Consider the following 26,588-nt stretch of genomic DNA (forward strand, 5'->3'; position numbering starts at 1 on the left):
TCCAAGAAGCAGTAAGAGGCGCCTCTTGGCAAATGTTGCAACCTCAATACTTAGGTATGGAGTGCCAGCCTGGGCTCCGGCGCTAAAAACGAAGAGAAACCGTGGAAAGTTGGACAGTGTGTTCCGGCTCATGGCTATGAGAGTCGCGAGTGCGTACAGAACAATCTCTTCGGAGGCTGTATGCGTTATCGCTGGGATGATGCCCATCTGCATAACCCTAGAGGAAGACGTCGAGTGCTATCGGCGGAGTAACGCAAGGAACACGAGAGCAGCTGCTAGAATGGACTCGCTGGTGAAGTGGCAACATGTGTGGGACAATGCGGCGAACGGGAGGTGGACCCACCGACTGATTCCAAATGTGTCGGCGTGGGTGAACAGGAAGCATGGGGAGGTGAACTTCCATCTGACGCAGTTTCTGTCCGGGCATGGCTGTTTCCGGAAGTACCTGTTTCGATTCGGTCACGTGTCTTCCCCTCTGTGTCCGGAGTGTGTGAACGTGGAGGAAACACCGGCGCACGTCGTCTTCGAATGCCCTAGGTTCTCGGAGATGCGCAGGATTATGCGCGGCCTGACGGTCGACAACATTGTCGAGGAGATGTGTCGCCACGAAGACACGTGGAATGCTGTCGACAGAGCAGTAACGGGGATGCTGTCCGCGCTGCAGAGGAAGTGGCGAGAAGACCAAAGAGTATTGGGCCGCGATCGGAGTAGGCTTGATCCACCGCCGGGGACTTGACCGAGTCGTCCGTTGCGTAGTACCAGTTATAGGTCGTCGGGGCACCGGTGAACCGGAAGTCTACCACCAACCGGAATCACCGGGCCGACTTCGGCACCTTACTGGTCGGGATGAAAACATCGGTGTCGAGAGAACTTCCACCGTCGGGGTCTTTCTCTGTCGGAGTAGGCTAGGTCCGTCCACCGCCGGGGACTAGACCGAGTAGACCGCGAAAAAGCACCGGTGCTTGGTCGTCAGGGCGCCTGTGAACCGGAAGCCAGTCTCCAACCGGAATCGCAGGACCGACCTTGGCACCAGCCTGGGAAGTATCGGTAACGGAAGAAGTTTCAGTGTCGAGGAACTCTTCGTCGGATAGGGTAGATCCACCGTCGGGGACTATCCGAGTCGTGCACGAAAAGCCGGAGTGCTAAATGGCACACGGACGGCAATAGAATAACAAATTTGATGTTTGTTTGTACTAACTGTGTCGCTGAATGGCGGTAGGTTAGATACCAACACTAGAACGATTAGAATAATAAATTTTGAAGCGACAAAATGTGCATGAGCACAGAAAAAGAAGAGCGCATGAGCGCATTGCCCCCCCTGAAGCAGTCGCATCAGTGGTACCAGGGGGATCGAGGCAAGTAGCAGAGTTTTTCCATTCGGTTTTTTCTGCTGAGGGAGGTAGGGAGGAAAAACACACACACACACACACACACACACACACACACACACACACACACACACACACACACACACACACACACACACACACACACACACACACACACACACACACACACACACACACACACACACACACACACACACACACACACACACACACACACACACACAGACATTTGCTCAGTTGGTCGAGCTGAGTTGATTGCTATATGAGACTCGGCCCTGCGGACCTCGGATCAAAAGTCGGTTTTTCGAGCGGTATTTATACACTTCTTATGGGTGTAAGAAGAGTAAAAAATAAGGTGCCTGCAATAGTTCCTCAAAAATTTCCTTCAACAGCTCTAGTGCTCAAAATGGAAAGGGACCGTTGCCAAACGATCAGTTTTTGAGAGTTTCAGGGGGCATCCCTCCCCCCATAAAGAGCTTTAAGCAAGCAGATTCAGGGAGTTTGAGGAGCTTCAGTGGGGTTCCCGGGGAATTCAGGAAGCGTGTTTGAGGCATTTCAGAGGGGGAAGCTTTATTTGTCTTCTGAAGGGTTTTCCGGAGCTTCAGGGGCGTTCAGGAGTGCTTTATGAGGTTTTAATATCGTATTGTTAAGCCCTAGTAGTATGTTGAGGTCAATATGACCTAGACAGGCACACTGATCGTACACTACGTCATCGTGGTGCGAAAATCCTGATGTCTTAGGAGGGTTAATAACAATGACTATAATTACTATTGGTGGGAGTTCGGCATTGCAGTCTACAGATCTCTAGAACGACCGTTTAGGACCCTCGAACATATATAATCACTATGTTATCAATTTTGGTACAGTTCATATTATTTGAAATTTTATTTAAAAAAATAAAATAATTTTTGGCCTTTACCTAAAAATCTCAATAAAAAAAAATAAAATATGAGTTGTTTCATTGTTGCAAGAGTTGCCAAACTTCATAAGTGCCAAAGCCATTCCAATGATGATATGCTCTGCCAACCCCCAATCGCGCCAAACAGCACACCGTTTGTCGCCATTTTAATTTTTCTATTTCGATTTTTCTCTAACATTTCCAACCAACCGGAACGCTCCTATCAACCGATACCAACGACTACGACGACGACGACGCTCTAAACAAGCAATCAACCCGTGAGTTATGTTCTGATGTAGGTGTGTAGTCCAATCCGGACCGGCGGCGGGTGGAGATTCCATCCCAACTTCTCCTGGGGAAGGGGGAGATTCTCCATTGCAGCGAAGCATAAAATATGTACACACTTTTCTGTTTTCTGCTTCGAGTGCGAGAAAAAGAACAAGCTCCAGCCCCCATCCCCGCCCGCCTGGAATACAACTGTGGCATCAGGAGTGGATTGACGGAGAGAGAAAATGAAGGAACAAAGACCATGAGCTACGACGACGAACACGGCCAACCACTCAGGCGAGCGATCTGACGGCGGTGGTCTCTGATTTGACTGCGAGTTCAGTCATGCGTATAAATGTCAGTCAGCTCTCTATAATATGTATATGTACAACCTACAGGGAATACAAGGCCAGATTGCTGTTCGCTGGTTTTGCCACGGTTATTGAAAGGATAATGAAGACAGGCGTCTTCGACCAGGTCTCTGCATCCAGTATCACGTTGTTGCACCTCTGTGTCGGAGAAGTATTGTCTTCTTCTTCTTCTTCTTCTTCTTCTCCTTCTTCTCCTTCTTCTTCTTCTACTTCTTTATGGCACTACGTCCCCACTGGGACTTGGCCTGCCTCGCTTCAACTTCGTGTTCTTTGAGCACTTCCACAGTTATTAATTGAAGGGCTTTCTTTGCCTGCCATTGCATGAATTCAGTAACAAATTTTGAAAACGACATATAATCAATGCTACACCATTGATTATACGTCGTTTTCAAAATTTGTTACTGAATTTGTACATTGTGAGGCAAGCACAATAACACACTATGCCCAGGGAGTCGAGAAAATTGTTCCAACTGGAACGCGAATCGAACCCGCTAGGCTAACTGGAGTATTGTTGTCTTATAATGAATTTATCGATTCCCATGTAGGGTATGTGTACCATCAGTAATCTCACGCTCCCATATTCATCTTATTCGAAAACAAGTGATTACGGCACCGATTGATTTCGTTCTTTTTGTTTTCATTGGTGCTCACTTCTAACAACAAACACAAAAAAAGAAACAAAGCAAACGGCGCTTCAATCCTTTGTTTTTCGTAGGATGAAAACGGGAGCCACATGCCTAATAAAGGAACCAATACCCTATTATTTTCATTTCCGTTCAGAAATGAGTTGGTAGATAATAACGAAATATTTCAAAGTTATATTGCTTAAAAGCCAAACTCGAACAGAAACGATGTGAGCGTCACGGATGGCCGGTTGGCCAACTATCAATTTTCAAAATATACCGTGATTTCGGGTGAAATTGATCACTTTTCACAGTTTTTGCCGTCTTATTTTTGAATAGTAACCGATATGATCAAACACACTGCTTTAAAACAAGTACGACCATGGATGTCATCAGTCGACGAGGTTGAAACTTTTGCTGTAAATCGTTTCATTGTAAAAAATATAGTTTGTAATAAAAAATTAAAAAATGTGTCTTCGGGATGAAATTGATCAGTCAGTGAAGTGACTCTGCAAGGGCTGAAAATATTTTCCCAACTGTATATGGAATCCCTGAATGTGAAAAACTACGCGAAATTTCTACAAGTTTTCTAAATGTTTTATGGCGCATTTAGCTCACCACTGGATTATCGCACTAGTTTTCAAGAGTGCGAAAACGCAAATAAAAGTGCGCGATTGCATCCAATCGACTCGGTGTCTTCAGAGCACTTTTTCAGCATACATCGAAGAATTTATGCGCCGAAGACATCAATTTGATTTGATGCAATCGCGCAGTTTTATTTACGTTTTCGCACTTATGAAGACTCAGTGCGCAGTCCAGTGGTGAACTATATGCGGTATAATTCAGTAACAAATTTTGAAAACGACGTATAATCAATGGTGTAGCATTGATTATACGTCGTTTTCAAAATTTGTTACTGAATTTAAAGATTATTAAATCCGACGAAAACGCCTGAAAGTATGCAATTATCTCAGAAAATATGAAATAACTCACAAAAAGTTAACTTTTATGCATGAATTGGAAATTTTATAGAACTTCAGATGACGCAATCGAAGAAAAAATTGAATTTAATACAGAAATATGTAACAAATCTGCTATACAACTTGTTAAAGCATCATTCAATAAACCTTGAGTCAGATGACGGTCATTTTTTACATCTTGTTTCAAGTTTAAGGCGTTATATTTGACAAATAAAAATTGACCTCAGATCTATCAATTTCACCTGAAATCGCGGTACCGGTAAATCGGTGTACTATGGGAATTATCAGAGTGTTACGTATGTTTGTCTGTGACTAAAGTGTAAAAATATTGTGTTATGGTTAGCTAAACTCGGCAAACACAAGATTCGAACTTTTGCCCCTGTGGTAAGGCAAGAGTTCTAATTGAACGCACACTTACAAAACGTGTTGTAATTTAAAATTGAAAAGACATTTGGCGTAACTATATTCAGTAAAGTTCTAGCTCATGGATGGTTGAATCATCAAACGATAATCATTTATTTTGTCTGCCTTGGTTGTTTAAAAAATACTGAATTTTTAACAAAGGTCGAACTTTTGACTGAAAATTTGAAACCTCTGATGACACGAAAAGGCATAGTTCTTAATACCAGAGGTATAGCAAGGAGTTTCAGAAGCGCTCCAAAAGTCTCCAAGGGCTATCAGGGGCGTTCCAGGGAGTTTGGGATATAAGCCAACTAATACCACACACGCCCAGGGGTGTTCAAGGGAATTTCAGGGGCGTTCCAGGTTGTTGCAAGGAGTTCCAGAGGGTTTCACGGGCGTTCCACTAGGTTTTGAAGGTGTTCCAGAAGTAATCCATTGGGCTTCAGGGCTTTTCCAGGAAGTTTCTAAGAGAGTCAGGAACGTTCAAGGGGTTTCAGGGATGTTCCAGAGCGTTCCAAAGATTTCCAAAAATGTTCAAGGGGTTTCAAGAGCATTTCAGGGGCGTTCCAGAAGTGTTCCAGGTTTGTTTTTCAAGAGGTTTCAAAGGCGTTCCATGGGATTTCAGAGTGTTCCAATGAGTTTCACCGTTTCAGGGATTTTCAAGCGGTTTTAGAGGGGTTTCCGGGATTTGAGGGGTGTTCCATGAGGTTTCAGAGATGTTCTAGTCGGTGTATTTTAGTGAGTTTCAGGAGCGTACTAAGAAATTTCAGGGGGTTTTGGGGATACCCGTCCCAAGTAACATACTTGTTACAGAAAAGTCACGGCAGCACATGTTTTAACTGCACAGGAGTAACTGTGACTTAACTCTAACAAACAAATACCGTAAAATGGGGTGTTCAGGGACGGAAAAATTTTTCGTCCCATTGAATCATGGGTTCTACTTCTTAAAACATTCAGGAAGAGCAGTCCGATCATTGTCTTGCTGCCTGCTACGCATATAGATTACAAAATTTGACGACTTTTTGAAGAAATTGAAGATATTAAAACAAAATGTGCGAATTTTTGGAAAATATGAAATGGGGTGTTAAAAAATTCAAGGGAATAAATTTAAAAGTTCTTATATTTCAAGGAAAGATAAAAATTGATTAATTGTAAACAGTGACTGTAATATTTGTTGAACATCACCGTAAAAGATTATCATAGTCCTGAAGGTACAATGACAGTTTCATAGTCAAAGTCATCTACCTTTGTATATGAGTTTTTTTTGTTAAAGACTCGAAATCTGAAAAATATCGTCAATTGTACCTGAGTGGTTTCAATTTTTAACAAACACATTATTCACAGTTACTCGGCAAGCCTCGTTGGATAAATGTACGACTCGTGTAAAAAAAAAGTAAACTTTTTGCAACTAGTTACATAAATAACTATTTTATACGGTTTGACAATTTTTCAAAGTAGTGTGTGAAGATGAATCCCTTAACACCCCATGAGTTCTTAACACCCCATTTTACGGTACTTTTACTTACTATACATAAGCCAGAGTGACTTCTGCGTAACCAAAACCTGCGTTGCCGTGTGACTCTTCTTTAGCAAATGTGTTACTTGGGTTGCGCGTTCCAGAAATTTTCCAAAGTTGCAAGGACGATCAGTGGATTTCAGGGGGTTTCATGACGGTTCCAAAGTTTTTCAAGGGGATTCAGGGGTTCCTGGGTTATCAGTGGGTTTCCAGGGGTTTCCGGAGCGTTCCAGGAAGTTTCGGGGAGTGCAGAGGCGTTTCACAATGTTCCAGCGTGTTCAAAGGGGTTTCAAGTGTGTTCCAGTGATCTTCATAGAGTTTCAAGGATAGACGTAAAAACTTGAAGTATTTTTAGGCAAAGTACGTTTAATTGGCAAATTGAGAGATAAATTTGTGAAAAAATTACCACTTGTTTTGGTGGGATTCGAACCCACGACTCCGTTATCGCTAGTCCGGCGCTTTAACCAACTAAGCTACAGAACAAGTTACAACTCTGCAGAATAGAAAGCCAAACTGGATTCGAAGCACCACCCTAAACCGGGTCCGGCTTTCACAACTTTATCTCTCTTTCGGCTGTACACCCCCATGAATCTCCCGGAAACCCCTCTGGAACCCCCTAAACATGCTTGACACTCCTCTGGAACATCTCTGAGCCAGTTGAAGGCAGCGTTCATCATTTGGGTTCCAGACATCCAATACAAATGTTCCAATTTCTCTTAGAAAATGGAATTTAAGTTGAAACACAAATAAACAACAGGATACAAATACGGCTGCCATAACCCCTACTCACATTTTCAAGAGAACTATTCATCAAAATTGGATAACAAATTCGCTTGACTTGCATTTTCTGTCTCTTTTGCAAGTAAGAAAAGCCAGTATAAACAAGTGCAGCGTGGTTTGATGCTTCCTTCATTCTTTAGATTTGTGTATTTAAAGTTTGTATGCAAAATCGACATGGCATTTCTTGATGTTTCGCCTTAAGGGAAAAATAAATCAATAAAAAGTATAAGTAACTAGTATATTTGTGGACGCAGTAGCGCCCGTGGCAAGTGTTTTTATTTTTCAATACACGTAAATGGTTCATGTGTTTTTCATGCTTGTATTTTTTTTTAAATAAAAAAAGCATTACATCTCTCGTTCGTTGCCCAAGCCACGACGTTAAGATCATCATAGGTGATTTGAACGCTCAGGTAGGCCAGGAGGAGGAATTCAGACCGACGATTGGTAAGTTCAGCGCCCACCAGCAGACGAACGAAAACGGCCTACGACTCATTGATTTCGCCGCCTAAAAAAATATGGCCATACGTAGCACCTTTTTCCAACACAGCCTCCCTTATCGTTACATCTGGAGATCACCACAGGAGACGGAATCTCAAATCAACCACGTTCTGATTGACGGACGGCACTTCTCCGACATTATCGATGTCAGGACCTATCGTGGCGCCAACATCGACTCCGACCACTATCTGGTGATGGTCAAACTGCACCCAAAACTCTCCGTCATCAACAATGTACGGTACCGGCGACCGCCACGGTACAACCTAGAGCGACTGAAGCAATCGGATGACGCGCAGAATCTCGAGGCCGCGTTGCCAGACGAGGGCGAGCTCGATGAGGCCCCTCTAGAGGACTGCTGGAGTACAATGAAAGCAGCCATCAACGACGCAGCCGAGAGCACCATCGGGTACGTGGAACGGAATCGACGGAACGAATGGTTCGACGAAGAGTGCAGAACGGTTTTGGAGGAGAAGAACGCAGCGAGGGCGGTAATGCTGCAGCAAGGGACTCGACAGAACGTGGAACGTTATAAACAGAAGCGGAAACAGCAGACCAGCCTCTTTCGGGAGAAAAAGCGCCGCCTGGAAGAAGCGGAGTGTGAAGAAATGGAACTGCTGTGCCGTTCCCAAGAAACACGGAAGTTCTATCAGAAGCTCAACGCATCCCGCAACGGCTTCGTGCCGCGAGCCGAAATATGCAGGGATAAAGACGGAGGCCTCTTGACGGACGGACGTTAGGTGATCGAAAGGTGGAAGCAGCACTTCGATCGGCGTGGAGAACGTAGGCACGGGAGCCCACGGCAACGGAGGAAACGACGACGCCAGTGCAGCGGAGGACGGAAATGTACCAACTCCCACGGTGAGGGAAGTTAAGGATGCCATTCATCAGCTCAAAACCAACAAAGCAGCTGGTAAGGATGGTATCGCAGCCGAACTCATCAAGATGGGCCCAGAAAAGTTGGCCACCTGTCTGCATCGGCTGATAGTCAGGATCTGAGAAACCCAGCAGCTACCGGAGGAGTGGAAGGAAGGGGTAATCTGCCCCATTCACAAGAAAGGCAACCATTTGGAATGTGAGAACTTCAGGGCGATCACTATTTTGAATGTTGCCTACAAAGTGCTATCCCAGATCATCTTCCGTCGTCTATCACCTAAAACGAATGAGTTCGTGGGAAGTTATCCAGCCGGCTTCATCGACGGCCGATCGACAACGGACCAGATCTTCCCCGTACGGTAAATCCTCCAGGAATGCCGTGAATACCAGGTCCCAACGAAACACCTGTTCATTGACTTCAAAACGGCATACGACAGTATCGACCGCGCAGAGCTATGGAGAATCATGGACGAAAACGGCTTTCCTGGGAAGCTGACTAGACTGATTAAAGCAACGATGGACGGTGTGCAAAACTGCGTAAGGGTTTCGGGTGAACTATCTAGTTCATTCGAATCTCGCCGGGGACTGCGACAAGGTGATGGCCTCTCATGCCTACTCTTCAACACCGCTCTGGAAGATGTGATGCGACGAGCCGGGCTCAACAGCCGGGGAACGATTTTCACAAAATCCGGACAATTTGTGTGCTTTGCGGACGACATGGACATTATTGCAAGAACATTTGGAACGGTGGCAGAGCTGTACACCCGCTTGAAACGCGAAGCAGCAAAGGTCGGACTGGTGGTGAATGCCTCAAAAACAAAGTACATGCTGGTAGGCGGAACCGAAAACGACCGGATCCGTCTGGGTAGTAATGTTACGATAGACGGGGATACTTTCGAGGTGGTGGAGGAATTCGTCTACCTCGGATCCTTACTGACGGCTGACAACAACGTGAGCCGTGAAATTCGGAGGCGCATCATCAGCGGAAGTCGGACCTACTACGGGCTCCAGAAGAAACTGCGGTCGAAAAAGATTCACCCACGCACCAAATGCACCATGTACAAAACGCTAATAAGACCGGTGATCCTCTACGGGCACGAGACATGGACCATGCTCGAGGAGGACCTACAAGCACTCGGAGTTTACGAGCGACGCGTGCTAAGGACGATCTTCGGCGGTGTGCAGGAGAACGGTGTATGGCGGAGAAGAATGAACCACGAGCTCGCTGCACTTTATGGCGAATCCAGCATCCAGAAGGTGGCCAAAGCCGGAAGGATACGGTGGGCAGGGCATGTTGCAAGAATGCCGGACAACAACCCTGCAAAGCTGGTGTTTGCAACTGATCCGGTTGGCACAAGAAGGCGTGGAGCGCAGAGAGCACGATGGGCGGACCAGGTGGAGCGTGACTTGGCGAGCATCGGGCGCGACCGAGGATGGAGAGCGGCAGCCACGAACCGTGTATTGTGGCGTACTATTGTTGATTATGTCTTGTCTTAAATGTGATGTTGAACAAATAAATGTATGTATGTATATTTACATCTGAAAAACTTTGTTGAAGTCGCCGGACAGACAAACAGGGCTATCTGTGTTATTTCCAGCAACTGCTGCATTCAGTTGTCTAAGAGTGACAGATTCTTTTCTGCATTAAAAAATCAAAACTTTCAGCGTTTGTTGTCTGTGATTTTTTTCATCAAATGCTTTGCCTGGTTGTCTAAGGTTGTCATTGGCTTTGTTCTCTTCAACTGATATTGAAAAAAAAAATAAAGTGTCAAATATTTAAAAAAATCAAATTTTTTAACGTCTGTTGTCTGTGATTTTTTTTCATCAAATGCTTTGTCTGGTTGTCTAAGGTTGTCACTGGCTTTGTTCTCCGCAACTGATATTGAAAAAGAATTAAAGTGTCAAAAATTAAAAAAAAAATCAAAATTTTCAGCGCCTTTTTTCATTAAATGCTTTGTCTGGTTGTCTAAGGTTGTCACTGGCTTGGTTCTCTGCAACTGATATTGAAAAAGAATCAAAGTGTAAAAATTTTAAAAAATCAAAATGTTCAGCGTCTTTTTTTTCATCAAATGTTTTGTCTGGTTGTCTAAGGTTTTCACTGGCTTTGTTCTCTGCAACTGGTATTGAAAAAGAATTAAAGTGTCAAATAATGAAAAAAATAAAATTTTCAACGTATGTTGTCTGTGATTTCTTTCATCAAATGCTGTGTCTGGTTGTCTAAGGTTGTCACTGGCTTTGTTCTCTGCAACTGATATTGAAAAAGAATAAAAGCGTCAAAAATTTAAAAAATTAAAATTTTCAGCGTCTTTTTTTTCATCAAATGTTTTGTCTGGTTGTCTAAGGTTTTCACTGGCTTTGTTCTCTGCAACTGGTATTGAAAAAGAATTAAAATGTCAAATAATGAAAAAAATAAAAATTTTCAACGTCTGTTGTCTGTGATTTCTTTCATCAAATGCTGTGTCTGGTTGTCTAAGGTTGTCACTGGCTTTGTTCTCTGCAACTGATATTGAAAAAGAATAAAAGTGTCAAAAATTTAAAAAATTAGAATTTTCAGCGTCTTTTTTTTTCATCAAATGTTTTGTCTGGTTGTCTAAGGTTTTCACTGGCTTTGTTCTCTGCAACTGGTATTGAAAAAGAATCAAAGTGTCAAAAATTGAAAAAAAAATCAAAATTTTTAACGACCGTTGTCTGTGATTTTTTTTTATCAAATGCTGTATCTGGTTGTCTATGGTTGACACTGGTTTTGTCTTGGGTTTTGTTCTCTGCATGTGATAGTGAAAAAAAATTAAGTGTCAATTATTTAAAAACAATCAAAATTTTCAACATCTGTTGTCTGTGATTTTTTTTTCATCAAATGCTGTGTCTGGTTGTCTAAGGTTGTCACTGGTTTTGTTCTCTGCATCTGATGATAAAAAAGAATTTAAGTGTCAAATATTTTATTTTTTTGTGAGAATTTCCTCGCGTGCTGCGTCTGATTGGCTATAGTCATCGGACAGACAAACAGGGCTAATATAATGCTATATATATAATAATATAATAATGTTCACTTAGAATCCGGAATCATGTCACATTTTCTAGTGGCGCTCTCAATGAACATAATCATCATTCTTTTGCAGCACTCTGATCATACACTAATCCTCTTTAAATGATGAAAATTTCATCGATTTTCTTGCAGCGAGTTAAAAGTTATTTCAGATTGAAGACAAGAGGAGGAAAAAAATCTTGCACAAACACGTTGAAAATTTAGCGTGGTCAGGTACGACAGTCGCGAAAAATGTTAATATCGTCAAAACCACAGATGTTGTTAACCATGGCATAAGGAAGTGTCCTCGGAAGAAAAAAGCTTGGGTTCATTGATAAATCTGCTTTGAATTTGAAGATTTGGCAAGAAGTTCGAACTCTGGGCATGGTATTTTCGCAACAAGATGATGAGAACCAATTCATACAAGGATGACAGCCTCAAGAATCGCGTGCTGCTTTTCAAAAACGCACACAAGGGATATGTAGAGGTTTTACCTATTTTGGTGAGCTGCCATGACAGCCGGAGACGTTCAGTGGTATCGTCACAGATGGGTAGTGTTTATCAACGAAAAAAACACTCAAATTTCGCGTTTTCTCAATTCACTGAATTGCCCCTCATTTCGCAATAAAAAAAAAAAGTTTGGCAATTTTTCTTTGGAATCCTAGTCAGACTAGTCAAGGCACTCAGGACACTGCATAGATGACCTGATTGTTGAACAAACGTGCGGAAGGGGTTGTTGCTAAAATTTACCACCTTTGTGCAGATTTTTAGAGAGGTCAACACTGAAAAAGTGAGAAAATGCGTGAAAAATAAAAATAAATAATTTCAATGATATTTTTCCATGAAAGTACAATAAATAACCTTTGTTTTGAGGGCTTCACCTTTTATGTTTGTTATTCCATCCCTAAGATATACGTGATTTTGTCATTCCAGATTCTAAATGAACATAGCTTTATATATGATTGCTGGAACAAGACAATAATTTAACATTTTTCTACAACCGTTCAATTATTAGCGATTTTCCTGACTAGAAAATTGTAACAAAAATACAACATAATCCTAACAAACCATGATATTTATAACTTATTGTGATATAATCATGTTCAACATCCTTGGTATTTTCAAAATACTATAACCTAATTATATCACATTATGTTATAAATGTTGTTTGAAAACTCATTGCAGTATAATGTAGTTTTGAGTCTTCGACATTTGGAAAATAATGTTACAAAATTGTATCAAATTTTGATAGAAATTAGCAATCACAAGACTAAAACTGATATCACATTTTGTTATAATTTTTATAAGGTTATAGTAAAATAGGTTATAATCATGATAAGCCCAGTGTACTTTTTGTTACCATTTTAGATATTCTAACATCATCCTGCATCTAGTTTATAACATCAGTAGTTTATAACATAGTAAGTTATAGAAAAATGTTATAACGTCATAACACAATATGACAATATAATTGATATAATTTTCTAGTCGGGTATCTAGTATACCCTGTATTGAAGAGATATTCGTAGAAAATCCCGAACGAAATTCTCATATATTTTGAGTCTAAAAATGTTACAAAAAATTGTACAGAAAATTCATTGAAAAAAACTCTTCAAACAAGTAAAGAAAAATTTCCAAAGGAATTGCCAGAAGGGCCGTCTAAGATATTGCTAAAAAAATATATCAAAGGACTCGTCAGAGAAAGTTCCGCAGGACAAACTTTTCAGTGAATGCTTCAGGAAGTCCTCCAAGCGTTCGATTGAAACCGAAGAAAAACCAGTCTCGCCGCATAGTAACTGTTCTAATGTTGCAGAGTGATTAACTCTCAAATGATATAGATTTTTACTAAAATAATGAAAAACATCTAATCCCCGCAAACAATCTAAACGCGTGACAGATTACCATCCGTCACTAACTGCTAATGAATATTTCAAACCACCACTAATCATATGCATATCGATTATCAGCTTACACAAATGCTCTCCATCATCATCTCTGTCAGTCACTCATATGACACGCACAAATCCGAGTCCCATCACGACGACGACGGGCAGCAAATGGAACCGATTACAATCGGATAAAACCTACGCAACTATTTAGGCATTATAATAACAAGTTTCTCCCGGCCGCGTCACTTCCCCAGGAGCGAGCTGCCCACTGTGTGACATTTGACCCGACGGCGACCGGGAGTTGCGTAAGTACCACCTTCACCTGACTGGGCCACGTGGAGAACTTCAGGTGCTAATGGTCCAATTGGATTACAGCCTGTAGCACGGCTTCCGTGGACACTCGGTTCAGTGCCGATTTTCCACGCACCGATGGGAAAACGACCAAGTTGCGTGACGTTTCCGTTCATTTCTTATAGGTACTCGGTGGGGACACGACCTTTCGAATTGGGGATTTCATACTGTCTTCTCCTCCAACCTGTCGACAATTCCCAAGTTCGAAAATAATCTGAGCAGCTTACGGAAAGTAGTTATTACTAGAAATGATCGATTTGCAAACAACAGGAGAAGTGTTCCTCCATTTCGTTAGGTTCAGATATCGAAGGGGACCGAACACGCGTTTCTGCCCTGCGTTATGCAATGAGAGGATGATGATGATGGGAAATGAATCATTTTATCTGGATCGGAATTTTGATATGAGCGACGACGCACTGGGTGATGAAAAGTGGTCACGTGGCAGGAACAATCGTTATTAAATTCACAAATTTTCTGTTGCTGCCACCGTCGCCAGTCTTGATGATGGTGTCCAGATTAGAGCACATTAGGGAATAGCTGGGATGAATGGAGATGACGATTTGCCTATTTGATTTCTTTTGAAAAGCATGTTTATTGTTTTACATATGTATAAACAATTACTTCTTGTAACAAAAGTTGCAAAGTAAAAAAAATAAATTTGAAGAGAAAATTCCAAAAGAACTTAACAGGACACGGAGGAAACTTTACATAAAGCTGGCAAAAGGTGTTCAAATTCCAGTATAGGTGATCATTATATATATATTTTTGTAACTATGAGCTCATATTACAATTCACTATGAATTATTATTGTGAAATGTGTATTTGGTCAAAACAATAGAAAGAAAAGAACAAACTATGACGCAAAAGCTCAAACATTGGTACATACAGAAACACAAAAGTATTAGACTCAAATTTATTTCTCTTTCTTCCGCAGATCTCTTTCAATGATGGGAAAACAAATCTAGACAACTCAAACCACCGAAAAAAAAACAGGTAATGAAAGATATCTCCTCTCCATCTCAATTCCCTTTAATTCAATCAACCTCCGCATTTCAATTGAATAAATCGTCGAATAAAAAAGTTAAATCCCAACTGACGACACGTCCTTCCCTCTCCTCACTCACCTCGTCGAATCCATTCCATTCATTGATGTGACACAATCGATATTTTCCTCTTAATTAGCTTCCCCCATCCATGAGGCCTCGTTCAATATAGCCGGCATTCCACATTAAAATAAAAGTAGGGAATCGCGCCACTTGGGCGGTAGCTTCTATATTCGTCTGTTTTCCACTATAACTCAGTCAAATTTGAACCAATTGACACAACTTTTAAAAAGGTGGTGAGATAGGTATAGTATCTACCCGTGTACAACATTTCAAGTCAATTGGTTCAAAATTGACTGAGTTTTAGTGGAAAACAGACGAATATAGAATCCACCGCCCAAGTGGCGCGATACCCTATCCCCAATTCCCACTCGGAATATTGTACCCACAGCCACGTCTAACCTATATCTACCCAATTCCGTGTTATGGCAAGGACTAGACAGCCAGAGCAAATCGATATCACTGTCAAACAATGTGACGAGGATTCATGTCTTTTTCTTCCCGCTCAGTCAATGTCATTGCATATTTTCGATGTTGTGTCTTTTACTTCCCTTCTTAGATTATTGCTTGAAACAAGCAATCCCTCAAAACGCGTCAAAGTATGGTGTTTATGCATAATCATCATATATTTCTCGTCATTTGGGGATGACTAGCTCACAGGACGAGCAATCCCGTGGAAGGACGAGACGAAAAATTATCCGTTCAAGATTGAAATGCAGGCTCCAAACCAAACCCGATGGGATTTCAGAAGCATTGTATTCTTGTATCGTTGTATTCATTACAGTCACCTGTAAGGAAGCTTTTGCTTTCGTAAATGGTCTTAATAGTTTTAAAATTTTGGCTTTTTTTTTCTATTGTGATATATTTAACCCCAAGCAACACTAGGAAGCCCAATAAGTTTTGTGCGGCTTCTGAGAACCGTCATCCCAACTACAAAATTGTAATAAAAATATAACATAATTATAACAAACTATGATATTTATAACTCATTGTAATATAATCACCGAACCCAATGGGAAATGTACATGCGTTTTCAATTGTTTGTTGACATGGTGAAGAAAAAGACTCTAAATACACTGAGATATGTTCATTATCAGACATATATTGCAAACTAAACTCACATTTAATCGCCCAAAAAGTGATGTAAATTTTTGTACGCACACACACAAATATTACCTCATTTTGTGCATTTTGTAGAGCTTTGAATGCACAGAAAAAAAATCACGAAAATTGAACCGCACGTAAAATAAACATTTTAGATAGCAAATTAAACTGGAATTCACATTTGAATCACGTTATTCGCAAAGCAACAAATGCATTGTGGGTGAGTAAAAGAACTTACGGGAATAAATAGTGTCTGCGACCAGCAATGATTCATTGGATTTACACGGCTATCGTAAGACCCAGAATTACATATTCTGCATTAGTATGATGGCCAAAAACTAAGCAAAAAATTGCGAGGAAAAAATTAGAAAAACTACAAAGGCTGGCTACCGTGTCTACTACTGGTGCAATGCGTAGCACTCCTACAAAAGCACTAGATGCAATTCTAAATCTTCTTCCATTACATCAATATGTTCAACTAGAAGCAGAAAAAGCCGCACTTCGGCTTAAGCGAATCAAGGTCCTCTATGATGGTGACATCAAAGGACATTTGAGTATTTTAAAAGATATTCAAATCAATCCAGTCAATAATGACTGGATGGCAACGCAGTTCAATTTTAATCGTGTATATAACGTAGAAGAACCGACCGTACCATTTGGAATATAGAAGTACCGCAAATTCGTCCAGGTTCAATAGTTTTTTATACCGACGGAGAGTAATAGGCCCTGGTGTTAGATTGTCAGTATCAATGGGTAGATGGCCAACCGTCTTCCAGGCTGAAATACAAGCAATACTAGAATGTGTCACAATTTGTTTGAAGAGGAAATACAAGCATTCCAATATTTGCATTTCCTGCGACAGTCAAGCAGCTTTAACTGCTTTAAAATCTTACAGTTGTAATTCGAAGTTAGTATGGGAATGTATTCTCTAGCTATGGCAACCCGGCTAGACGAGAATATCTAAATCATATCTAAAATCGAACATTTTTGCTGTCATAGCTCGATGTGATTTTGATGTGTTATTCAAAAATCTAATGAATTTCGCACAAATAGCTCAAAGTGATATGATACAAGTTTTTGTTCTTGTCGAAAAAGCTGAAAATCGAAAAAGGAAGAAAATCACTTCAAGTGATAAATGATACAGGATCTGAATAATCCAAGATAGCCTTGTTCTTGCAGTAGCATGATGCCGACCCCTCACACCGTGCTCGCATCACAGAGACAATGAAAGCATCTGATGCACGCTTTATCGCGTGATGACCCGTTTTCGGATCATGTTACAAGTCGTGATAAATTTGATTCATTACAATGTATGCCACTTATGCACTCGTAAATTGAATTCATGACTCGAAATAATACATTCATAAGCATATCTGGAAGTTAAAGCAGCAAGAATGCTCAAAAAGTGAATGAAATCACGAGTTTATCATTTCGACTTCATGATAACGATCACATTGCGTCTGCACATGCCGAGCGAATCATTCTTCTCGAACCGAAGTTTGTTTATGATGCTTGACGACAAAATGTTATCGTTGTTGCTATGATCGCGCGATGCCCTTCAACCGCGACACATTCGAAATCTGATCATGATCACTACACGGAACCGCCAAACTACCCAAAACTTAGTTCTTTTGACGCAATCCCATAGTTCCGCCCAATAAGCCAAATTTGAGTAAATCGATTAAACTCACACTAGATAAATTGCCTTTACCTTCAGCAAAAAATATACTTAAGAGTAGGTAAATTCAACCCAAGACCCCCCCCCCCCTCATTAAACCCAAATTTGAGTATACCTACATTTACTCAAAATTGGCTTATTGGGCTCAAGGACCCCCATTGGTAGATAAATCTCAGTTTTTATTTTTTGAAAGAGGGAAAACAACCTAATTTTGGATAACTAGTTTATTCGATATACTCAGTTTTGAGTAAAATCGACCCAAAAATTAGATATTTTGATTTCTCCGTGTAGATTTCCATCCTTGAGAACAAGTTTAGCTCTTCTGTGCGAAATGGAACACATACACCCATAGAGATGGCTCAATGTTAGTGAAATGCCTTGTGCCCCTTTCTGAGCTGTGGAAACGAAGAACCGCATGCTCAATGAGAGTATATTACAGGTGGGGAAGAAGAAGAGATGGCTATGTATTAGTAAGGAAAGAAAAATGTAAACACAAATAGTGACGTCACTATTTGACACGCGTTCTTATGGGAGCTCGCTTTGCTTGTAGTAGTGACATGTTTTGCACCAGACACGGATCTCACGCACACGAAGTATCTTCTTCCCCACCTCTATTAGACTCATTGCCGCATGCTCTTATTCCCATTTTATTTACAACAGTGAGCCACAGTTGAGTGGTAAGCATCGCCGCCTGTGAATCCTAAGGTCGTAGGTTCAATGCTGGGTGTTGACATTTTGTATTTATTTTTTTATAGAAAAAAAAACAGCCAAATCTTGTCTACTATTGTTTTGATCGATTCTGTCACATTCGCCCGAAAACCATTCGCCCGAATCACAAACGCCCGAATGACAAACGCCAGAATTCCAATCGCCCGAATAGACCATTCGCCCGAAAAGACCATTCGCCCGAAAAGACCATTCGCCCGAAAGACCATTCGCCCGAAAGTCATCCGCCAATTCCATGCAATTTCTTTGAACAAGTTTTTTTTCTGGTTTGTCATGATGGAAGTTTAAGGACAGACGCATGGTGTACTTAGTATCCTACCAATCGCAAGAACAGCTGGATTAGTGCCAATAATAATCGTATTAGCTTAGTTTGGAAGAACAGCCTATGTTTTGAAGAAGGCCTAATTTCTTGTGAAAATATTACATAATAGGTCAATAATTGTTAAAGCAAGGTTGATCGAGAGGATAACGCAAAAGTTCAGCACAGAGTAGTCAGCATTTTTAAGTTAATAGTGTTCACAACTGATCTACTCGGAATAACTACGTTTCGTTAAAACGAACAATAGTTCATAAAAATTAAAACGTGTGAGCTAACGGATGCAGAAAAAAGCATCAAAATGGCGAGAATGCAGCATTCTTATTTGAATAAGCTGTTCTTTTGAATCCATGTTTTGAATCCAGAAGTTGTGAAAATTAAAACGTCAAGGTTCCCCATAAAATAACAACTTAAAAGAACAGCCCACGATTGAAAGAAGGGAGAATTTCCGGTAAAAATGACATCAAATTGAATTTAATTTCCTTGAAGATAGAACTAGAAAGAAAAGCCTATTAACAAAAGAAGGGACAATTCCAATAAATGTTTCCACAGCTATATTGCTGAAAATGTTTATAACAGTATAAGTCTTATATCAGACTATGTTCAAAGAAAGCAATACGCGTGGACGACGCCTTAATTGATTTCAGAAAAGTATTATTATGATTATTATGGTTTTCGGGCGAGTGGTCTTTCGGATGAATGGTATTTTCGGGCGAATGGTATTTCGGGCGAATGGTCTTTTCGGGCGAATGGTCTATTCGGGCGGATGACTTTCGGGCGTTTGTTACATTCGGGCGTTTGTCATTCGGGCATTTGGAATTCGGGCAAATGGTTTTCGGGCGAATGTGACAGAACCGTTTTGATCTTATAATATCTTAACGAGCTATAGGCCACTGCACTGTTTTGATTTTGTATGGGATTTTGACGTTTCTTGGCCTTGTTGTTTACAAAATTTCTGTAAGAGTGAAGAGAAGGAGAGAGTTTCATGCAGTGCCCTATTATTGAGTAGTTCATCATATTAGATTTTGCTATTATTTCTGATCTTTTATCTCTTATATCAATCAAACCAATATCAGGTTTTGCTCTTCAGTAATAGGGTAAAAACAAAGCTTGTTTTTCTCGGAGATGGCACCACCACATTTGAAGTAAAATCAATTTTCTTTTATGGACAAATCGCTGGCTTGTACTTGTTCCGCATCGCAGCGATTTGTACCCTGGGACAAAAAGTTGCAAATTAGAAACTAAATCATTATCCCTATGCGTTTCTTCCGGATTCATTGCGGTAATAGAGAATTTATTGCACCACCATACAAATTTCAAGCTGTTCCCATATGGGAAGCAATCAGCTGCGTTTATGCAAGAGTGACGGTAGAGGCGCTTTTGTGATAGGGAGCGTCCATAAATTACGTCACGCAAAAATTGCCCATTTTCAACCCCCCCTCCCCCCTATGTCACACTTTTTGTATGAGATCTCTGAAATTTTTGTATGGGTTGTCACACTTTGCTGAACCCCCCCTCCCCCCTCAAAGCGTGACGTAATTTATGGACGTTCCCTAAATGCGGTAAACGTGATAACAGTGTAAAGTAACAGCAAAGGTTACGCTATGCGATCGTAGACGGCGCTCGTGTTCCACGTGTTTTTTCCCATATACAGCGGCGCTGCCAGGCACCTATCCACTCGAAACATCATGTGCAACACGGGTGGAAAATGCCAGTCAGGAAAAATGTAGTAAACAGCTTGAAATTTGTATGGTGGGAAAATAAATTCTCTATTACTGCAATGAATCTGGAAGAAACACGTAGGGATAATGATTTTGTTCCTAATTTGCAACTTTTTGTCCCAGGGTACAAATCGGTGCGATGCGGAACAAGCACAAGCCAGCGATTTGTCCATACAAGAGAAATGATTTTATTTCAAATGTGATGGTGCCATCTCTGAGAAAAACAAGCTTTGTTTTTACCCTATTAATTTTATACGACACATTTTTCCCTGCGGGGAAACATCCGACGATGATGCGCTGAGGGTCTCTGTTCATAGTGACCAATCGCCTTGATATGTGTTTATATAGATCAGAGCGAGTGGTGTATCACAAATGATCAGAAAATTGGTCGCAGTGATAAGCTACAGGAAAAAAAAATAAACATCAATTTAAAACTGAAGCAGAAATTTGAAAATTAAAATTATCTTCTATAAGCCAACAAGTGCGTAGCTAGGTTTTTGATCTGCGGCTAACGATCTAACGACACTTTCGGCTCAACGTACTTCGGCCTGACATACTTCTGCTTAATGATAGTCTTTTTAGCCTGATTAATAACCTTTCCTATAATAAAATTTCCCTTCTTTCAAACATAGGCCGTTCTTTCAAAATAAACTGTAGTAATTTGACTGCTGCTATATGTAATTATTATTGATTTTTAGTTTTTGTGTCCTGTTCTAGTATTCTCCCTTCTTTTATTTTATACTGTTCTTTCAAAATATGTTGTTAAAATATTGTCGGCAGTCTAACTACTAATATTTTCTGCAAAAAAATCAATTTGAAATGTTAATTCGGTCATAATTAGCATGAATCCATTGATTTGCAAAAAATCTAAAGAGTGCTTTGCTTAAAATCTATTTATCAAACAAATTTTACATTTTTTTTTAATTATAAATGCCTGTTAATACACACTTAAAATTGAGCTCATAGAGTTCCTTCGTAAGCAAGCATACTTTACATTATCGGGATCGCGTGTGTTACACCTTAACTTTTGTGCAGATAATGAATTTTAACAGATTACCACTATCACGACGACTCGTTTTAAAGGTATTATGCGTTTTAAAGGGCGTTTCCATCGATAAAATAACACGAAAGAACTGGAGGAATTCTTGAAGGAATCCATTGAAGAATTTTTAAGAGTATACCTGGAAAAAATCCTGAATTAATTCCTGGATAAATTTCTAGAGCAATTCCTGGATGAATTCCTAGAGGAGGAATGCTAGTAGAAATCCCTGGAGCAATTTTTGAAAGAATTTCTTGAGGAATAGCTACATAAATTTCTAGAGAATTCCTTAGAGGCATTTCTGGAGGAATTCCTGAGGGAGACCCAAGAGCAATTCTGGAGAAATCCCTGGAGGAATCCCAGGATGAATCCCTATAAGAATTTTTGGAGGAATTCATGGAGGAAATTCCTGCAGGCCTTGAGGAGACCCTGGAGAAATCGCAGGAGGAATTCTCAAAGAAATTTCTGGAGGAAATTTTGGAAGAATCCGTAGAGAAATTAATGGATGAATTCCTGAAACAATCCACGAAAGAATTCATGAAGGAATCCCTGGAGTAATTCCTGGGGTAATCTCTGGGATAATCCCTGGGGTAATTCCTGGAATCATGGGAGAAATTCCTAGAGAAATTTCTGAAAGAATTCTAGGATAAATTTGTGAAGGAGGAACCTTTGGAGGAAATCCTGGAGGAATACCTAAAGGATCTTCTGGACAAATTCCTGGCGCAATCCCTGGAGGAAGACCTGAAGTAATCCCTGGAGAACTTCCATGAGAAATTGCTAGAGAAACTCCTAGAGAAATTCTTGAAAGAATACTCAAGAACTTCCTGGAGGAATCCCTGTAGCAACCCTAGGATGAATTCTAGGAGGAGTCCTTGAATGAATTCCTGGAGGAATACCTGCATGAATTTCTAGAGGAATTCTGGGAGGAGTCCCCAAAAGAATTCAAGGAGCATTCCCTGCAGAGATTTCTGGAGGAATCCCTTCTGGAATTCCCGAAAAACTTCTTGGAGCAATTCCTGGATGAATCTCCAAAGGGATTCTGGGGTTCCATGGAGAAATTCTTGGAGGAATTCCCGGAGCAATCCCAGGAGGAATTCCTAGAGGAAACCCTGGAGGAATTTCTGAAAGTATCCTGAAAGTATAATAGATTCCTGGATGAATTCCAGGAGCAATCACTAAAAAAAACTGGGAGGAATCCCTGGAGAAATTTATTAAGAAATCTCTTGAGGAATTTTTGGAGCAGTTCCTAGAGAAATATCTGGATGAAACCTTGGAGGAATTTTTGAAGGAATTCTTAGAGAAATCCCTGGAGGAATCTCTGAAGCGAGGCAGTTCTGCAGGAAATCCTGGATAAATGCCTGGAGGAACTTCTGTACAAATTCCTGGATCCTGGATTCCTGAACTTATGCAAGAATTCCTGGATGAATACCTGGAAAGATCCCGAGAGGAATTCTTGGAGGAATTCCTGGTGGAAATACTGAAGGAATACCTAGAGGAAACCCTGGATAAATTCCTGGATGAATTCCTGGCGTGATCCTTGAAAGAATTCCTACAAGAATCTCCGGATGAACTCCTGGAGGAATCTCTGGATAAGATCCTGGAGGCATTCCTGGAGAAATCTCTAGAGGAATTCTAAGAGGAATCCCTGGGAGAATTCCCGGAGCAATCCCTGGAGGCGTTTCTGAAGAAATTCTCTGACGAATCCTTGGATGACTCTCTGAAGGTATTTCTGAAAAAAATTCCTGCAGGAATGCCTAGAGGAGACCCTGGAGAAATCCCTGAAGAAATTCTTGGAGGCATTTCGGGAGGAACTTATGAAAGTGTACCTGGAGGAATTCCTGGAGCAATCCCTGAAAGAATTCCTAGAAGAATCCCTGGGGTAATCCCTGGAGGAATTCTGAATGAAATCCCTTGAGGAATTCTGGAAGGAATCCCTGGAGAAATTTCTGAAGAAATCTCTGGAGAAATTATTTGGGGAATTCTTTAAGAAATTTCTGGAGCACACCTTGGAAGAATTTCTGGAGAAATCTCTGGTGGAATTCCTGGAGGAATCTGTGGAGGAAATCCAGAAGGAATACCCAGAGGAACTTCTTGACAAATCCCAGGCGGAATCCATGAAGGAGACTCTGGTGGAACATAACATGACATGATATCCCATGTAAATGTGCACTAACTCTAGCATTCCCTTCATACGCATGACTTCTCGTTAAATTTTACAATGATATTTTTTTCTGCGTAGAAATCTCTGTACGGAAAGATATTCTGAAAACTACATTTAACGTAAATATTAGAACGTTTAAATATCCATTTCATTTCATTCGATTTTACATAAAAGAAATTTCTTGCAAGCAAAATTGTAAGCAAGCTCCATACTGCTGACACCTGTGATTTTACAATTCGATGGAGAACTGTGTTGATAGCGATGGAGTTCATTTTGTTACAGCGAACTCGATGTAACAATTTTGAACTGTGTATTCCTGGAGGAATCCCTAGAGCCGTCCCAAGAGGATTCCAGGAGGGATGAATCCTTAAAACAATCTCTAGGGGATTCCCTAGAAGAATTCCTGAAGGAAGACCTGAACCCCTTGAGGAATTCCTGGAATAATGCAAGGAAAAATTCCTGAAGAAATTCTAGGAGGAATTCCCAAGGGGGATTCCTGAGGAAATCCCTGGTAGAGTTTCTGAAGAAATTCCGGGAAGAAGTACACAAGAAATGGTGCAGAAGTTCCTGAAAGAATTTTTGATTTGTCTTTATTAAAGAGACTTTCAGCCCTTGGCTGGTTCGTCTCTTTCCTGAAAGAATGTCGATAGGAATTCCTGAAGGAATCCAATGCAGATTTTCTGGAGGAATCCTTAGAGGAACTCTGGAGTTGTTCCTAAAAGAATCACAGAAGGAATTCTCTAGTGAATGTCGGGAGCAATTCTTAGAAGAATATCTAAACAGAGGAATTCCTAGATAAGCCCCATGAGAAATCCCGAAAGCATTTCCATAAGGAATTTCTTAGGAAATCACAAAGCTTTCTTAACAAATTCTTGGAAGAATTCCTGTAGGAATCCATGGAAAATAAAATAAAGAGGAATCAATGTCTGCAGTAACTTCTGGACGAATAATTGAAGGAATTCATGAATAGACTCCTAAAGGTTTATTTACAATATTTAAAAATCCTGGATTAATTTTTGAATAATCTTTGGTGAAGGAATATATTGAGTAATCCCTGAAGGAATACCTGCAGAAACACCTAAAAGGCAGCTTGCTCGTGTTTACCGCATTGGCTATTTGGTAGCCATTCCAGCTATTTTCTAACGAAACCATCTGACCACGGTATCACAAACAGCGCTGCCATACCACCATAGCCACCAGTCATACATAAAGCATACACCAATGAATAATAAATCGAGAACGGGAATAAATATTTTTGTTATATTATTTGTTTACAACTCGATTTATTAATATAATACCGTGTAATGCATATGGACAGCCGACCGCCCCATTCATCTACGTGGGCAGGAGGAAATCCTGTGGCTGTAGCTGGTATGGTGTGCTGATCGGGAAAATTTGCATACTGTGGCGCACTGTTTACTGTGACCTGCCCGCCGCCAGAGCTTTCCTTCCCCCCCCCCGCTACTCTCTTTGGTGGGATTTATCAGGACTGGCTAACTAAAAGGCTGACTAAAATGCATTTGACATTTGAACGCGTGTGGGACAGCGCTGGCACATGAAATCACTGGCCGCGAGAAATAATTTATGACAGTTTGTTTGCTGCTCCATATAGCTGTAGGTAGGTACACGTGTGTGAACGGGCCCCAATCATGATCCTTGCGAGACCTGGGGCCTGCGGGGCGGATGCTTGGAGGTGAGAAGTTTCCATGTTTGATTTCCATAACTAATGTGCGTGTGTTCGATTGGTTGGGATCGGACAGTCGGACAGTGATTACATTCACTGATGACGATTGAATTAAGCATTTGTGAAAGGGGACCGAGGATTGGCGTGGATTTATTATTGAAATAGCCTTTAAAGGCAGTTGATGATGGCATAGAATGACAGTGATATGATTATAAGTGTTATATGAAGTACTATAGTGTTCACCTATGCTTAATTTTTTTTATACATATCGTTACTTTATCTTCTATTTTCTATGTTCTGTTTTCTATCTCCTATTTATCCTTTATCTTCAACTTATTATCTCTTTTTATATTTTCGTAATTTCATTGATGTAGACCTGTGCGCCACCATGCCACGCCGCCGTGCTACGCCGGCGACACTTTTTTTCCCACGTCGACGCAGACCGACGTATCGGCAGCGCGTCATACGCCGCTGTTTGTCACGCCGCCGATTTTCATTTTTCACGCCGGTGATTAGTGCGCGAACAAAATTAAGCTTACATAAAGTATAGATTGTTGTAACTATCATAAGAGTTTGATTCTTCTTCTTCTTCTTCTTCTTCTTCTTCTTCTTCTTCTTCTTCTTCTTCTTCTTCTTCTTCTTCTTCTTCTTCTTCTTCTTCTTCTTCTTCTTCTTCTTCTTCTACTACTACTTCTTCTTCTTCTTCTTCTTCTTCTTCTTCTTCTTCTTCTTCTTCTTCTTCTTCTTCTTCTTCTATATGGCTCTACGTCCGCACTGGGACTTGGCCTGCCTCGCTTCAACTTAGTATTCTTTAAGCACTTCCACAGTTATTAATTGAAGGGCTTTCTTTGCCTGGCCATTGCATGAATTTGTACATTGTGTGGCAAGTACCATGATACTCTATGCCCAGGGAGTCGAGAAAATTTTCCCGACCGGAGCGGGAATCGAACTCGCCGTCTCCGAATTGGCGATCCATAGCCTTAACCACTAGGCTAACTGGAGACCCAGAGTTTGATTACAATAATTGATTTCTCAACTCTTAGAAGACACTTTCACATCTCTCCAGAAGTTTCTTCAGAGATTTTCCAGAAGGATTCAGTGATGCCTCCAGGAGATCCACCTAGTGTTCCTCCAGAAAATTCTTCAGGGAGGCCTCCAAATTTTTTATTTTCAGTGGATCTCTCAGGAGGATCTCAAAAGGAGTACCTTCAAAAATTCTTTCAAGAGAACTCAGCGA

Source organism: Aedes albopictus, chromosome 3 (genome assembly GCF_035046485.1).
Source record: "Aedes albopictus strain Foshan chromosome 3, AalbF5, whole genome shotgun sequence".
In the NCBI taxonomy this organism is placed as follows: Eukaryota; Metazoa; Arthropoda; class Insecta; order Diptera; family Culicidae; genus Aedes; species Aedes albopictus.